Here is an 18,280-nt window from a genome sequence, read left to right as displayed (position 1 = left end):
GATCCTGACGGCGGAGCCACTCTTTGCTCTGCCGTTGCAACGGGACCGGTGGTGACGGTGCATCTGTACAACCCCTTCGTCCCTATCGCCGACGTGGTCACCTTCCTCACCAGGTACTTCAATAAGGTGGGGAGCGGCACCGAGATTCGAGACGGCTTGGGGATCTGGACAGGCAAACGCCAGTTTAAGGTCACGCTAAAGACCGACGGTAAGGGAGCCACTTTCCACCCTCCTTCCAGATTCGCTATCGGGGGAAACCGTGGCTACCTGGTCTACGCTGGGCAACCCAAGCATTGTCGCTCATGCGGCAAGGCTGGTCATGTGGCGGCCAACTGCAGCGCCTCCCTCTGCAAGATCTGCAAACAGGAAGGGCACCAGACAAAAGACTGCAAACAGGCTAAGTGCTGCAACCTGTGTGACGAGGCAGGTCACCTCTGCAGGACCTGCCCCAAACGCTGCCGTACTTACGCACAGGCAGCCAAAGCCAATGAGGGGGAAGCAGAAGAAATGCTTCATGTCACTCCAACCACCAAGGCCCCCAGGGAGCTCAACGGGACAAAGGAGGACACAGAGAGAGACAAGGTGGAGGAAGAGATTGAGGCAACAGATAGCCAATCAACAGCACCACCCCCTGAACCTCCCAGTCCTCAGGACAGCGAATCAATGGAGGAGGAGGCAGCAGTGGAAAAGCAGCAGGGGGAGTGGCAGACGGTGAAGAGAGCCAAAAGGAAGAAGGAGCGAAGAAGAAGCAAAGCCACTTCCCAGACAAGTGGCAAGAGGCGTCTCCCATCCGACATGGATGACAAAGGCAGCAGCTCTTCGGATAAAGAAGTGCCAGGGCGGCACCGACAGAAGAAGCGGCAAAGCTCCAGGGCATTGGAGGACGAGACACCCGAGCTCCAGAACATTGGAGACAACAAGGAGACCAGCGCACCCCAACATTGCCTGCAACCCGAGGAGGCCAGTGCACCACAGCCCCTGGAATCTAGAAGCAGTGAGGCAATCATCGCACCCCAGCTCCGGGAAGCCGGGAACAGCAACGCCCCAGAGGGGGTGAGTTTTGGAGAAGCTTCTCCAGCAAAGGTCATCTCAAAACCCGCTCTCTACACGAACCCCCAGATGCCACCTGAGCAGAACACTGCCAATGAGAACTTCCTCAGCCCATCCAAAGTGAAGGAATTTGAGCTCACTATGGGTATGAAGGAGCAGACTAAAGGTCTGGGACTCTCAGAGACAGTGGGTTTGGTAGGAGAATAAATGCTTTAAAATGGGTTTAAAGATTGTATCCATAAATGTGCATAGCATTAAATCTACTACGCGATGTGTTGCGACTTTGGACTACCTTGCCAAGGTCAAAGCTGACCTGTTGTTTCTGCAGGAGTGTGCGATACCGCACCTCAGCTCCTACAGGCAATGGTCACGATGGTGGTCCCATGGGCCATCGATCTGGTCGGGCGGAAACGACTCTCGTTCCTCCGGCCTGGGTATTCTGCTGCGGGGAGGCAACTTCACCGTCTCCGAGGTTAAGGAGGTGGTGGGTGGGCGCCTCCTCGTAGCAGACGTAATGGACAAGAATGCTCCACTCTGGTTAATTAACGTGTATGGCCCGTCACAAGGGGCCGAGCGGCTGGAGGTTTTTCAGCAGCTCCCACTGCTGCTGGCGACCTCCAGACCGGTCATCCTGGGCGGTGACTTCAACTGCATCATCGATGCGGCTGGACGATCCAGCAGGGCCGACAGCAGATTGGACGCTACGTCCAGATCCCTGATGGAAACAGTTAAGGATGCCAAGCTGCACGACGTCTTCAGCAACCCTGCAGACGGAGCGCAGCGTAGATACACCTGGTCGCGGCCAGACGGGTCCATTCGTTCCAGGATAGACTTCCTGTTTGTGTCCCGTGCATTCACAGTCAGATCCACCGACGTCAAGCCGGTGTTTTTCTCTGACCACTGCCTCCTACTGGCGGACTGCCACTTAGAGAAGGACCTGAGGGTGGGCAGGGGGGCATGGTGCTGACCCCAGAGAACATTGAGGAGCTCAAGAGGGATTACAAAGGTTGGAGAACCGTGAAACCCCTATTTGAGTCCCTGATACACTGGTGGGAAGCGATCAAGGGAAACATCAAGAGGTTTTTCATCCTCAAAGGCACCCAGAAAGCTAGAAAGGAACAGAGGGAAATGTCTCGACTCCAGAAAAACATGCAAAATCTGCTCCGGCTGCAGTCGATGGGGGTCGATGTCAAGGAGGAACTCCAAGAGGTGAAGAGCCAGCAAGCCTCGCACTTTGCCTCGGAGGCCTCCAAGATCATCTTCCGTTCCAGAGTCCGCTCCGTGGAGCAGGATGAGACTTGCTCACGTTTCTTCTTCCAAAAGGTACACAGAGAGAGCTCTGTGATCAGCAGCCTGAAGGAAGAAGACAGCTCAGTAAAGTCATCGCAGTCCGACATTTTGAGGATCAGCAAATCCTTTTATGCCGGATTGTATGACGTGAAGCCCACGGACAGCACGGCCTCCCAGTCCTTCCTGTCCTCTATCACGGAGGTCTTAGACAACAGTACGCGGGAGAGCCTGGACAAACCGCTAACTCCTGATGAACTGACTAAGGCCCTTGAGTCCTTCGAGAAGAGTAAAACTCCCGGAAGCGACGGCTTGCCGGCGGAGTTGTATTCGGCTCTGTGGGACTTGATCGGCCCAGACCTGCTAGGAGTGTACGAGAGTATGCTCCTGGCCGGTAGTATGTCAGAATCCATGAGGAAAGGCATTATCACCCTCATCTACAAGCACAAGAGGGGAAGGGAGGAAATTAGAAATTGGCGACCCATTTCACTGTTGAATGTGGACTATAAGATTCTGTCCAAGGTCATCGCCAATCGGGTCAAATCCGTTCTGGAATTGCTGATTCACCCTGACCAGACCAGCACTGTGCCAGGCACGAAGATCTCTGAAAGCCTCGCGCTGCTCAGGGATAGGATTGCCTATGTACAGGATAGGGGTGTGGATACCTGCCTCATCAGCCTGGATCAGGAGAAGGCCTTTGACAGAATATTGCACACCTACATGATGGATGTGCTCTCCAAAATGGGGTTTGGGGAGGGAATTCGAAATTGGATCCAACTGCTCTACACTAACATCAGTAGCGCAGTCTCAATCAATGGGTGGGAAACAGATAGCTTTCCTATTAAATCTGGAGTCAGGCAGGGCTGTCCTCTCTCGCCTGTTCTTTTCGTGTGTTGCATAGAACCCTTTGCTGAGTCCATCAGGAAGGATCCGGGCATAAGAGGAGTGACGATCCCAGGCAGTGGAGGCACTCAGGTAAAAGCCTCCCTGTACATGGATTATGTCGCCGTCTTCTGCTCGGATCCGCTGTCGGTGCGCAGACTGATCCACATCTGCGACCAGTTCGAACTGGCCTCGGGAGCCAAGGTAAATCGTGGGAAGAGCGAGGCCATGTTCTTTGGGAACTGGGCTGACCGATCCTTTGTCCCCTTCACTGTCAGGGCTGACGGCCTGAAGGTGCTGGGGATATGGTTCAGAGGGACGAGGGCATGCGTTAGAAACTGGAAGGAGCGAGTGTCTATGGTGAAAAGGAAACTGGGCATGTGGGAGCGACGCTCCCTCTCCATTGCGGGTAAGAACCTGGTCATCAGGTGTGAGGCACTCTCGCTGTTGCTGTACGTGGCGCAGGTCTGGCCCATTCCACACTCCTGCGTGGTGGCGATCACTCGAGCCATTTTCCGCTTTATCTGGAGGTCAAAAATGGATCGTGTCTGCAGGGACACGATGTACAAGCCTCTAGATAAATGGGGAAAAAACGTGCCCAACATCACCCTCATACTGATGGCCACCTTTGTGTGTGGCTGCATCAAGCGGTGCGTAGACCCTCAGTACGCATACACCAAGTGTCACTACGTGCTGAGGTTCTACCTGTCCCCGGTGTTGCGAAGGATGGGTCTGGCCACGCTGCCGCGGAACGCTCCAAGTAGTTGGACCGTGCCGTACCACCTGTCCCTCGTGGAAAAATTTATGCAGAAAAACACCTTTGACCACAAGTCCATCAGGCAGTGGTCAGCACGTAACGTCTTAGAGGCCCTGAGGGAAAAGGAGAGGGTGGATCCTGTGGGATGGTTCCCCGAGCAGACTGTCAAAGTCATTTGGCAGAATGCCTCATCGCCAGAACTTTCCAACCAGCACCAAGACGTGGCTTGGCTGGTGGTGAGAAAGGCCCTCCCCATCAGATCCTTCCTACACGTCAGGAGTCTCACCCCCTCTGCACGTTGCCCTCGAGGTGGCTGTGGTGGGGAAGAGACCGTTGTTCACCTCCTTGTGGATTGTGCCTTTGCAAAGAAGGTCTGGAGAGAGATGCAGTGGTTGCTGTCGAGGTTCATCCCGAGCAGTTCTGTGACACAGGACTCTGTGCTCTACGGGCTGTTCCCAGGGACACACACCGAGACAAACATCAACTGCAGCTGGAGGATCATCAACTCAGTGAAAGACGCACTTTGGTCTGCCCGAAACTTGTTGGTCTTCCAGCACAAAGAGTTGTCCCCGACCGAGTGTTGCGGACTGGCACAATCCAAAGTCCAGGACTACGTGCTGAGGGACGCACTAAAGCTTGGGGTAGCTGCCGCAATGGCGCAATGGGGAAGGGTCGCTGTCTAAGACCTTTCTGCCACAGTGCACCGAGGGGCTGGGAACTGTTTAAATTCCCTCGGGCTGTACAGCTCAAAATGAGAGGCTGTAAATGATTGTAATATTGTTTGCACTGACGCACCTGGTGATACATTTTGTTAAAGTTGAACCGGATTGCACCCTTGTAATGGTGTTTTTGAAATGGTTTGGAATGTGGTTGAATAAAGTATATTTTTGCAAAAAAAAAACATCCCTGAAAGACTCTTTGAATGAATCAATATGTGTCCCTAGATAAACATGGAGAGTTAAAAAAGATGTTGAAAACTACTTCAGCAAAAGCTGCATTGGAACTATCAGTAGTGACAAAGCAATGCACTGAAGCACAGTGTGAGTCAGCAAGAGATCAACAAGAAAGTAAACAGTTGAAAGAACAGTTGTTTGTCCTTCAAGATCAAATGCAAAAGGAGAACATAATGCTTCAGCAGAATGAAGCAGTGAGGACTGTCGTGAAAAGCAGAATGGAAGACAGCGGAACAAAGTCGAGGAGACTGTGCAATTACAAGAAAACTCAAGATGAAGCAATTGAGCTTCACAAAGAAAATGAAAACTTGTTGAAGGACCTACAAGGGTCCTTCAGGTCAAAGACTGTTCCTCTGGAAAATTACAAAGAGAGTCAAAATGAACCTTAATGTTTGGACAAACTGACGAACCAGTTGGCTGAGAAGACTCAGTAATGTTCAATATGTCAAGAGGAAGTCAAGCGATACAAGAAATAGACTGAAGAGCTGAAGAGCCAGCTGAATGGAGAAGTGAAGGCATTGAAAGGAAAAGCCGTAGAGGTTCCCAAGCTGTGGGCAGATAATGATGCCATAAGCAGCACAATTACAGAACTGAAACAAGTTAAGATTTGATCAGAGACAGATTTGGCCAACAGTGAAACCAATATGAAGGACAAGAACAAAGCTCTGCTGCACCGAGAAAGAAAAGACAGAAATAAGATCAGAAAATGCAACTCCAATGCTGAAGATTAAGGAACTAAAAGAAAAAGCACTGGATGCCTCAGAAGTACAGAGAACCACTGAGTTGTTAAAAATAAAATGGCTGAAATGAAAATCAAGAACCTAGAATGCCAAGAAAAAGTTGAACAGTTGCAAGAGAAAGTAGACATGAAGAGTCTCAGAAACAATTAAAAGAAGTAACATTAAATAATTTGAGTTTGAAGAATTGCACACAAGAATTAGTTTTTGCTAAGGAAAAACTGTTCAGTGTAGAGAACCAACTTTAACATATGAAAGATGAGTTTGCTAATGAAAAATTAGAACTGGGTGAACTTCAAGTATCATAAGTGTCTATTAAGTATTGTGAAAAATGCCTGGAACAGGAAAAGGAATTAATAATGAATCAGAACAGTTGGTTGAATGGGGAATTAACAGCCAAAACTGATTAAATTTTTGAACTTCGATCCAACCTGAAGAACATGAAAGATGAGATGTGCAGTGTGGAAGAGTAAATTCAGACTTTAAAAGCAGACAACTCTGAAACAAAGTCAACTGAACTCACCAGATTAGTTATGGAGCTGAATGAAAAAGATTCATAAGCTTGAAAAAGGATTAGAAAGTAAAAGTGTAAACAAGTATTTGGCTGAAATTGTGCAACAAGTGGAAATGAAGGTTCCATTTTTGAAACATCAACGTCCAAGAGGAGCATGGCAGACCCCATGGAAAATGAAAATCTGAGTCCACTCTAGGGATGAACAGAGTGAACATTCCCTTTGGAAGAAACGGAACAAGCTCACAGTGTCCAAACAAGGCAGATGAGTTGTTGACAAAGAGAAACGCAACTCAAAGGAGCGCAAAGAGTGAACCAAATGGAGACAACCAAGTGCTGGAAACACAGAGACTTACAATTTCAATGCCAAACTGACCAAGTCAACTCAGAGCAACTGAGATTACTATCCCTCCAAACATGACAAGAATTAAATCTGGAGGAGTTGTCAAGGCTTCAGACCATCTGAATTTATAGAGTCAGAGACTTGAGTGGGGGGAGAAGGGGTAGCAAGTAAAGAAAATTGCATTGCAAATATATTTGGGTAAGGACTTGGGGAAAGGTGTAGCATAAGAGTGTTCAAGGCAGAGAGTCACATGATGGTAGACTGTGTGTAGTAGAGTCTGGAAGGAGCTAGCATGGAGACAACATCCATGCATGTCTGTACCTTGGAGATGTATTTGGTTATGGGTTATCAATAAATGGTTTATGTTCAACCATATAAGCCTCCAGACCTCTTAGTGAGACACCAAACAACATTACTACATGAATGGAACCATTTTTAGATTGTCCTGCATTTAAATCTGCTGGGCAGTGTTTTGATGAGGTTTTGCTTACTTTGAGTGACTTGAGATAGTCGGTATATAGTTGTTCTTGAAACAATATATTTACACTATTTACCAAGACTTCATGGGAAGCACAAGGTTCTGTGGACAGAGACTATCCTGTGTCTTGCTCTCCTGGAGCCTCGTGGTCATCTTACCCTGATGTCATGCTTACATTATCATTGCCTCGTTAATATAACCATTACCCTTTACCTCTCCACACAAACCCCCCGCCCACCCCACACACCAGTACCATTCAATCTGTCTCCTCCAGAGCTCCCATTATTTTTCTTGCTGCAGACCCTCGATGTGTTGGAAGGGCTGTGGAAGAGGTAGTGGCTGCTCAATGGTTGCAGACATCATGTGTGATTCACTGTCCCCCACCAAGTTGGGTTTCGTTTTTGTCCTTCTTGGTTGCAAAGGCGAGCTGTTCCAAGGTCTTCATCCATGGGTCACCAATCTGTGGCCTCAGTTTCTTAAACTGCGGCCTCCAGCACTGCCATCATGTTTCGATGAGGTTTTGCTTACCCTATGAGTGACCTCAGATAGTCGGTATATAGTTTTTCTTGAAACTATTTATTTACACTATTTGCAAAGACTTCATGTTAAGTACAAGGTTTTCTGGACACAGTTCTGCATCTTGCTCTTTTGGAGCCTCTTGGTCATCTGACCTTGATGCCATGCTTACATCATGATTAACATCATCATTAACCCTTTGTTCTGCAGGCAGGCATCCCTTATATGAAGTGATATAAACAAATTAATTGTTGAAGTGGAAGGTTGTGGGTTCAAGCCCCACTCCAGGACTTGAGCACATAATCTCAACTGACACTCCAGTGTAATACTGAGAGTGAGTTGCACTGTCAGAAGTGCTGTTTTTTAGATGAAATGTTAAACTGAGGTCCCATTTGACATCCCATGTGCCCGTAAAAATGAGGCTCTGCTCACTTAGATTTCAAAAAGATGGTAGTGGTCTAATTACTCATGAAATGCCTCATCCTTTCCCCTCCCCCACTCACCCATGTAAAATTCTACCCCCTGCTCGCCATGATGCCTGCCGCCAACAGGAGCAGAAAATTCTGGCCGTGGCGTGGGTAAGGGAAACCAGTAGATGTAGTGTATTTGTATTTTCAGAAAGCAATCAATAAGATGCTACACAAGAGGTTATTACGCAAAATTAGGGCTCACAGGAAGGGAGGGTAATATAATAGCAAGGATTGAGGATTGGTTAATGGTCAGAAAATAGAATGGAGGAATAAACTGGTCATTTTCAGGTTGGCAGACTGATACTAGTCGGGTTCAGCAAGGATCAGTGCCGAGGCCTCGGCTATTTTCAACCTATATTAATAACTTAGTCAAGGGAACAGAGAGGAAGTTTGCTGATGGCAGGGAAATAAGCATTGAGGAGGATGGAAAGAGGCTGTTAGAGGATATAGGCAGATTAGTGAGTCAGCAAGAGTCATAGAATCAAGAACAGGGCGGATGAAATATAATGTGGAGAAGTGTGTAGTTAGACACTTTAGTATGCTCCTCCTCCTTCAGGTGCTTTGCCCTAAGAGGGTGTTGGCGACCATAGACTTGCATTGGATTGGTCCATGATTATGCTTGGCAAAGTACTGCTGTGGGTTGCTATTGCCTTCTGCAGTATGGCTGACCAGGAAACTCTCCCACTCTTTACTGCCTGTCATCAGGCATATTAGAAGAACTTGCTGATTAATAATCAACCTGTTGGCCACGTTATGCACACACACCCCATGCCTATCAAGTCCTGAAGTGGGACTTGAATCCAGAAGTAGGGACACGACCACTGCAACACAAGACCTCCCTAACACACTTCGGTATGAAAGTCAAAAAAGCAGACTTTTTTTAAGTGGTGAGAAACGAGGAATTGTTGATATTCAGAGGGATCTGGGTGTGCTTATACACAGATCACAGAGAGTTAACATGCAAGTACAGGAAGCAATTAGGAAACAAATGGGATGCTAGTGTCGCAGATAGCGTTTGTGTGTTTATTTTTGTTCATGATCAAAGTTTTTTTATATGTTTGAGATTAGTGTATGTTCTTACCCTCAGAGTGGTTTGTCCCAATTTTAATAATTTCCAGCAGCAAGCTTTTGTGAATTTGAAAATGAAGGAGATTATTTGTTATCACACTTGTGCCCCGGAAGTTTTATTGTGACGTCTGACACATATTGTCACATGCACAAAGTATAGATGCAGATGCAAAAAACAATATGGTTACAAGTTGAAATGATTTCAGTCTCTTTCATAACAGGCCTGTAGTTTCTTAGCTGAATTGGTGCTAAGCTGGAGTGGAAGTCAGGTAAAAGCAGGGGATTCTCAGTAAGCTGCAAGGTTTCTTGTAGTTCAATTGCCAGGAGGTCAGCTCTCAGATAAACTTGAAGGTGGAACAGGTTTGGGGAGATTCCTTCACCGGCTTTCAAGGTATAACTGTTTTACATTGAAAGTGTTGTCTTGCAGCTGGTTCAATGGCTTTACAGATAATCTTGCAGATGGAATCGCTCATGGTGTTTCTCTGATCAGAATAGCTTCTGCTGTAACTTTTAAAAGCAGGTCCAAACATGGCTGCCTTAACCATGTGACCTATACAAGGCCAAAGACCTTTCCCAAATACGGTGGTGGGTTGGACTGATATGCATTCTATGTTGTGGCCTTTCACACTTTGAGTGTTTTGAGATGAGAGACTATCACAATACAATGAAAGGTTACTGAGACTCATTTCATATTCCTCTAATGCCCATTGAATTTTGACATCTCTATTGTCCATGGAGAGGCAGGGAGACAAATCAGCTGGTATCATAATGCTGGTTGTCTACAATTCACCCTTAACAAAAGGACTTGTGAGTTTCACAAGGGGCTGGGATTGTTCATATCTGAATGAGGTATTTGCTTGAGTTTCAGGTCTGGAGCTGATATTGCCAAAGCCACATGATGTGTTGTCAGTCATCTTAAAAACTGTTGTGTCCATTTTAAAAAATATAGCTTTAAAATTTCTAATATCTTCATGTCTGTACTGTGCATGACATTAGCCTTTATTACAAAGATGTTGGACCTTAGTGAGGCAACACCTGGAGTATTATATACAAGTTTGATCTCCATTCGCGAAGAAGGATATATTTAAAGTATAATAAAGGTTCAGTAGACTGATTCCTGGAGTTAAGGGATTGTTCTAGCTGGGAAAGTTCTTTTACCCACCTCCAATATTCTCCCTCCACCTGGACCCCTCCCTCTGGATTCTTACCTTCTCTTGATCTTTTCATTGAGAACTGTCGGCGTGACATTAGTCGTCTCAATTTCTCTGCTCCTCTCACCCACTCTAACCTGTCTCTCTCTGAACTTGCTGCACTCCGTTCTCTCAGGTCCAACCCTGACATTGTCATCAAATCCGCTGACAAGGGTGTTGCTGTTGTTGTCTGGCGCACTGACCTCTACCTCGCGGAGGCTGAGCATCAACTCGCAGACACTTCCTCCTACCTCTCCCTGGACCATGACCCCACCACTGAACATCAAGCCATTGTTTCCAGGACTGTTACTGACCTCATCTCCTCTGGAGATCTTCCTTCCACAGCTTCCAACCTGATAGTCTCCCAACATCGGACGGCCCACTTCTACCTCCTACCCAAAATCCACAAACAGGACTGTCCCGGCAGACCGATCGTGTCAGCCTGTTCCTGCCCTACGGAACTCATTTCTTGCTATCTTGACTCCATTCTCTCTCCCCTTGTCCAGTCCCTTCCCACCTACATCTGTGATCCCTCTGACACCCTACATCATATCAACAATTTCCAGTTCCCAGGCCCCAACTGCCTCCTCTTCACCATGGACGTCCAATCCCTCTACACCTCCATCCCCCACTGGGATGGTCTGATGGCTCTCCGCTTCTTCCTCAAACAGAGGCCCGAACAATCCCCATCCACCACTACTCTCCTCCGTCTGGCTGAACTTGTTCTCACACTGAACAATTTCTCCTTAAACTTCTCTCACTTCCTCCAAATAAAAGGTGTGGCTATGGGTACCCGCATGGGCCCCAGCTATGTCTGTCTCTTTATGGGGTATGTGGAACATTCCTTGTTCCTGTCCTACTCCGGCCCCCTCCCACAACTCTTTCTCCGGTACATCGATGATTACTTCGGTGCTGCTTCATGCTCTCGTCTGGACCTGGAAAAATTTATTAATTTTGCTTCCAATTTCCACCCCTCCATCATTTTCACATGGTCCATCTCTGACACCTCCCTTCCCTTCCTTGACCTCTCTGTCTCAATTTCTGGTGATAGACTGTCCACCAATATCCATTACAAGCCTACTGACTCCCACAGCTACCTCAACTACAGCTCCTCACACCCTGCTTCCTGTAAGGACTCCATCCCATTCTCTCAATTCATTCACCTCCGTCGCATCTGTTCTGATGATGACACTTTCAAATATAGTTCCTCTGACATGTCCTCTTTCTTCCTTAACGGAGGTTTTCCACCCACGGTGGTTGACAGGGCCCTCAACCGTGTCCGGCCCATCTCCCGCGCATCCACCCTCACACCTCCTTCTCCCTCCCAGAAACATGATAGGGTCCCCCTTGTCCTCACTTATCACCCCACCAGCCTCCACATTCAAAGGACCATCCTCCGCCATTTCCGCCAACTCCAGCATGATGCCACCACCAAACACATCTTCCCTTCACCCCCCCGGCGGCATACCGCAGGGATCATTCCCTCCGGGACACCCTGGTCCACTCCTCCATCAGGCCCTACAACTTAATCCCCTCCCATGGCACCTTCCCATGCAACCGCAGAAGGTGCAACACCTGCCCCTTTACTTCCCCTCTCCTCACCGTCCAAGGGCCCAAACGCTCCTTTCAAGTGAAGCAGCATTTCACTTGCACCTCCCTCAACTTAGTCTACTACATTCGTTGCTCCCAATGCGGTTTCCTCTACATTGGAGAGACCAAATGCAGACTGGGTGACCGCTTTGCAGAACACCTTCGGTCTGTCCGTAAGTATTACCCAGACCTCCCTGTCGCTTGCCATTTCAACACTCCACCCTACTCTCATGCGCACATGTCTGTCCTTGGCTTGTTGCATTGTTCCAGTGAAACTCAACGCAAACTGGAGGAACAGCACCACATCTTCCGACTAGGCACTTTACAGCCTTCCGGACTGAATATTGAGTTCAACAATTTTAGATCATGAACTCTCTCCTCCATCCCCACCCCCTTTCTGATTTCTCCCTCCTTTTTGTTTTTTCCAATAATTTATATAGATTTTTCTTTTCCCACCTACTTCCATTATTTTTAAGTGTATTTCCATCCATTGTTTTATCTCTACCTTTTAGCCTATTTCAATCCCTTCCCCCCACCCCACCCCTACTAGGGCTATCTGTACCTTGCTCATCCTGCTTTCTCCCCTTAATTAGCACATTTCTTTAGATAATATCACCACCTTCAACACCTCTTTCTTCTTTTGTCTGTGATATCTTTTGGTTATCTCCACCTATCACTGGCCCTCTATCCAGCTCTACCCACCTCCCCCCCCGCCACCCCCCCTTAAACCAGCTTATATTTCACCTGTCTTCTATTTTTACTTAGTTCTGTTGAAGGGTCATTCGGACTCGAAACGTTAACTGTGCTCCTATCCACAGATGCTGCCAGATCTGCTGAGTTTTTCCAGGCATTTTTGTTTTTGTTTTCCATATTCTCTAGAGTTTAGAAGAATGAGAGGTGATCTCATTGCAACATCTAAAATTCTTAAGGGGCTTGACAGGGTAGATGTTGGTTGTTTCCCTGGCTGGGGAGTCTAGACTAATCCTCACAGTCATAGAACAAGGGGTCAGCCATTCAAACTGGGATGAGGAGAATTTTTTCACTGAGGGTTGTGAATCATTGGAATTCTCTACCCTAGACAGCTGTGGATATTCACCAGTTAACTATATTCAAGACAAAGATCAATAGATTTTGAGTTACTGAGGGAATCAAGAGATTAGGGAAAGTGTGGGAAGGTGGAGTTAAGATGGAAGATCATGATCTTATCGAATAGCAGAGTACACTCAAAGGGCCAAATGGCCCACTTCTGCTCCTATTTGTTGTGTTCTTCTGATGATCTTAAACCAGCATAGTTTTATCATACATACTGCCTTTTATATTTATGGACTATTGTACAGGCATTGTACACTTTATGACATCTGATTTTCAATGTTTCAAACCTTATTGATTTGAGGATCATCAATAAGAACTCCTCCTCTAGCAGCACCTTCAGGTGGCTCCCATCAACTACTTCATTGGCCAATGCAGTCATAAACTGATAGCTAATGTCTTTCAGGATCTGCTGGGCTTCTTGTCTGTTTGGATATTGACACAAATTTAAGTTTAATCCTTGGCTCTGCCTGTGTTTTGTGGCCCCCAATCACTTGTTCTTGAATAAGGAAGATCATCTCTAACCCAGGGATGGGGCGGGGGGAGGAGAAAATTTAGCATTCTATATTTAACCCTGCAGTAGCCTGTTAAGTTTGCAGCATATTGTAATGTATCACTAATTCAACAAAGCTCCTGGACATGGCATCCTAATCGACTGCCTCCAGAGAGATCTATCTGACAGGCGCAGCAACGCCAGTTCGCCCCATTCTACACCCCACCCCCCCACCCCCCACCTCACCCCTGTGTCCCTCTGTCCCAATAGATGGCCAGTCCTCAAGCAGCTCAGGCAACGAGGACGCAGCAAGAGAACTGCCCTGGGCCAAATCTACAATGATGCAGCTAAAGTGGAAGCATGAAAATTGCATGGCCTTCACCTTGATCTGCATGGGTACAGGTAGATAACTGGTGTCAATTGTGCAGACAGAAACAGAGGTCAGTGACCTTTTGTCAGAACTAGTGCAGATTGTGGACCTGGAGTGTTGGCTCAGTGTCTCTCTCCACAGAGATGCCTGCTGAGTATTTGCAGCACTTTCTGTTCATATTTCAGATTTCCAGCATTTGCAGTACTTTGCTCTCATATTGTATGGTCCATGCTGAGCATTTGAAAGTGTGGTTAGTTTCAATCCAAAGTGTTCTTTTTCTGTTAGTAAAGCCCACTGTGTGGATAGAAATAGTGCATTATTGCAAGTGAATTGGCTGGTGCCCTGTTACTGGAAAGTTTTGCCATTTTTAAACTTGGAAGTGAAACCAGGAATCATACATCAATTGAATAGGTCACTGTTAGTTTGAGATGTTCTCCTTTGTGTATGGGATTGTTGTTTGCAGTGCTTGTGACGTTCAAGTCTTTTGGATGTTGTTGTCCGGATATTGCATAGGGCCAGGTTCAAAGGAGCAGAATTGGTTGCATAATATGAATGACCAAGTTGTGTGTAATTGCCTGACAAAGCCGTGGTTATGAAATGTATCACACTGAAACCAATGTTTTTGATGGGCTTTAGAAGCTTGGGGCAGCTTTTTCTGGTTGGCGAGTGGGGGTGGGGCCTGCTCGCCGATGCATAAAATGATGCAGGGTGATGTCAGGCGTGCATCCCGACGTCACCCCGCGTCAGTTAGATTCTCAGTTCGGCGGGCGATTGGACCTGCCCGTCCAACCATAAGGGTGGGATGAGGTTTCATGAGGGATTTAAAATTTGTGTTACATTTTTAATAAAAGTAATTGACATGTCCCAGCTCATGACAGTGTCACATGAGGGGACATGTCAATAACATTTTTCTCATCGTTTATTATCTTTTTAAAAGTAACACTGATCTCCCTGAGGCAGCACTTTGCCTCAGGGAGATCTGTGCGCTCTTTTGCGCACCTGCCTTAATTGGCCTGCCCACGTAAAATGGTGGCACGCCCCCGACCGGGGACGCTGATCGGGAACCCGCCTGCTCACACCCACTCTCGCACAACCACCCCCCCGACGGGGGGAAATTGCTGCCCATAGATTACAAAAGCCAAGAAATTTTGCTAAACCTATATAAAACAGTTCAACGCCACTATGACTATGATTCAAGCACCCCCGAAGGATGTGAAGACTTTGTGGAGGGTTCAGAAGAGATTTACTAGAATGGATCCAGGGATGAGGGATTACAGACATGCTGGGGGTGCTCTCCTTACAGCCAAGAAGCCTGAGGGGATTTGATGGAGATGTAAAAAATTTCAAAGGGTTTAGATAGAATAAATAGATAAATAAATAATTCCAGTGGTTGAAGGATCGATAATCAGATGGCTCTATTATGACTTCATTTATGTTGATTGGCAACAGAACCAGAGGCGACATGAGTAAAAACTTTTACACAAAGAGTGGTTAGGTTTTGGAATGCACTCCCTCTCTGATATTGTGGTGGATACAGAGTCAAATTAATGTTCAAAAAGAAATTGGCTAAATACTTGGAGAACAAAAAATAGAGAAAGAGCGGGCAAGGGAGGTGTGGTAGGACTGAATGTGAAAGATCTGATGCAGACTTGATAGGCTAAATGGCCTCCTTCTTTGCTGCACTATTCTGTTATAGGACCCAAAGTGCACCGCGAAGGCGCACGATGAAAGCTGCTGAGGGTTAAAGGGTGAAATCAGGGGCCTGGAAACAGGAGAAGCACAAGGGCCCATGATTTCTCTCTTTGGCCCTGGCTAGAGCATACCAAGCCCAACTGGGACTATTATTAACAAAAAATAAAAAATACCTGGAAAAGCTCAGCAGGTCTGGCAGCATCGGCGGAGAAGAGTATCCTCGGCTAAAACTTCCCGCTACTTCAGGATTATCCCAGACAGCACAAGCAATATTTCTCCAATATTTCTCAATTTTTCTCCAATGCAACCACATTCTGAGAACAATGCTTTATAAATTGCACAGCCAAAAACTGTGAGAAAACCTGTCAAGTTATAACTTCATATCATTATTCCTTGAATCTGATCCATTATCCAATCTCACACTACCATCTAGTGGCCTGTAATGTGCAACAAGCAAAGCATCGCTCTGAGGGCATTCATTCAGCCTCTTTATTGCAGGAAATCTTAAGAGAAATTTTAACCAAGCAGCTTGATGCAAACTGACTGAGTGGAAAGATAAAATTGCCCATGAGATTTAGCAGTTGAGCTCCTGCTCTTTTCTCAAAGGTTCTAATCTTAACCAGCTCTTTTGATGAGAAGGAGAACTTTTTAAAAATTGGACAGCTCTGAATGAGCCAGACACAGGCTGTAGGATTTTATATTTCTGTGACACCCACCAGAAACAAGCAGGGTCCTATTTTAAATTAGCTGGTCAGACTCTGATGATGCTACTGGGGCCTGATATTATTTTAACCTGAGGCCTGTGTGAGGAAGGTGTTGTGAGAAGAGGAGTCAGAAGAAGTTGAAATAGTACTTTTTTTTAAACTTTATTTGGCTTTCTTCCAGGTCCCACAAGAAACGGTTAGGCTTCTCCGGCCTAGGGCTTCCCACCCCTGCTTCCCCCCATTGCAAGTCATTCTCAAACACACTCCCAGAAAGTTTCCTGACTGCTGCAACCATTCCTTTGACCTCTTAGTGGCAGTTCCCATCTGCTGCTTCTGGCAGTTTCAGTAGGCCTTACTGGGCCAATGCTGACAAGGTCCAGGAATTAAAATCTCTTGCTGCTAAAATTGTGATGGTTTATTGCCTGGCTCATTGTCTCTCCCATCACCCCACTGACCCCACACCCCAGCTCCCCTGGTACCCACAGAGCTCCTGCTCTGAGTTCAAATCAGGCTCTTAGTTTAGATTCTGGGAAACAAATGTCATTACTGTAGATGGTTATGAATGATGGAAATGAATTCTTCATAACTTATGAATTATAGATTTCTTCATTGCATTTTTATTTAATTGAAATTTACTGGAAAAGACTGCTTACTGCTAAAGGTTGTCATGTAATTTTCACCAGTATATGAAACTGATGGTTCTCATTTAAATTGTTACATGTTTTATATATATATATGTATATATATATATATATATTTTACAATCAGAGCACAAAAGTAACGTCATGTTCAGTCACATTCATCATCACTAGCAAACAATGGCTTTAGCTCTGCTTTCCATTTACAGAGAATTGTCCCACAGATGGCCATCACACACATTTCTCCAAAACATTTTTTTACTCATCTAGGGATATAGCTAACGCTGGCAAGGCCGGTATTTCTTACCCATCCCAAATAGCCCTTGCTCATGTGGTGCTGAGCTGCCTTCTTGAACCACTGCGGTATAGGGAAGAACACCCGCAATCATGTTAGGGAGGAAGTTCCAGGATTTTGACACAGTGATTGTGATGGAATGATGATATAGTTTCAATTCAGAATAGTGTGTGGCTTGGAAGGGAACTTGCAATTGGTGGTGTTCCCATGCAAAAACAGAATGCACCTGCTGCCCTTGTTCTTCTAGGTGGTTCTTCTAGTCACAGGTTTGGCAGGTCGTGTTGATGGACCCTTGGTGAGATGCCCCAGTGCATTTTGTAGATGGCACACACGGTGTGCCAGATGTGGAGGGAGTGAATGATTAAGGTGGTGGATGGGGAGCTGTTCAAGCAAGTTGCTTTATCCTGCATAGTGTGAAGCTTCTTGAGTGTTTTTGGAGTCGCACTCATCCAAGTGGTGGCCAGCACTCTCTGGGATGCATTAATAGGCTTTCAGACTTAACCAAGAGAGGTTATTGGAACACCCAAGCTAACCCACACATCTCTCTCATTCATCCTGCAGGAGGAGTACATCAGGATCATGGAGCGTGGCTTACAGAGAGCAGAGACAACAGGGAAGAGAATGGCTAAGGTGCCTGGTTGCACAGAGGGAGGAGCAGCATGCTCAGGAAGAAAGGGTGGCTGGGGCTCCTGCACACGCCGCTGAACAGCCACAGCTGGCGCCTAGCTAGACCCAGGGTCTATAGATGCCGCCTTTCATTTCTGTAGATGATTGGGAACCAGTGTTGTTGAAGACTGCACATGTCTAGGGAACTGCTCAGTCACATCTGCCAGCTGCTGCAGGACTTGGCACCACGGGGTCGTGGAGGGCATCCACTGCCAGTGGCCATGAAAGTGACTGCAGCGCTCAATTTTTACGCCAGTGGCTCCTTTCAGGGCTCCACAGGTGACCTCTGTGGGATATCACAAGCCTCCACCCACAAATGCATCCATGAGGCCATGGACGCCATCTTCACGAAGAGACACAACTTTGTGCATTTCGCCTGGGACCAGGACAGCTAGGATGCAAGAGCGTTGGGATTTGCCCAGATCTCTGGTTTCCCACACGTGCAGGGTACTATCGACTGCACTCACGTGGCGCTCAGATCTCCATCACAACAAGAGTTAA

Source organism: Cetorhinus maximus, chromosome 6 (assembly GCF_964194155.1).
Source record: "Cetorhinus maximus chromosome 6, sCetMax3.hap1.1, whole genome shotgun sequence".
Lineage (NCBI taxonomy): Eukaryota > Metazoa > Chordata > Chondrichthyes > Lamniformes > Cetorhinidae > Cetorhinus > Cetorhinus maximus.
This window is presented reverse-complemented; position numbering follows the sequence as displayed.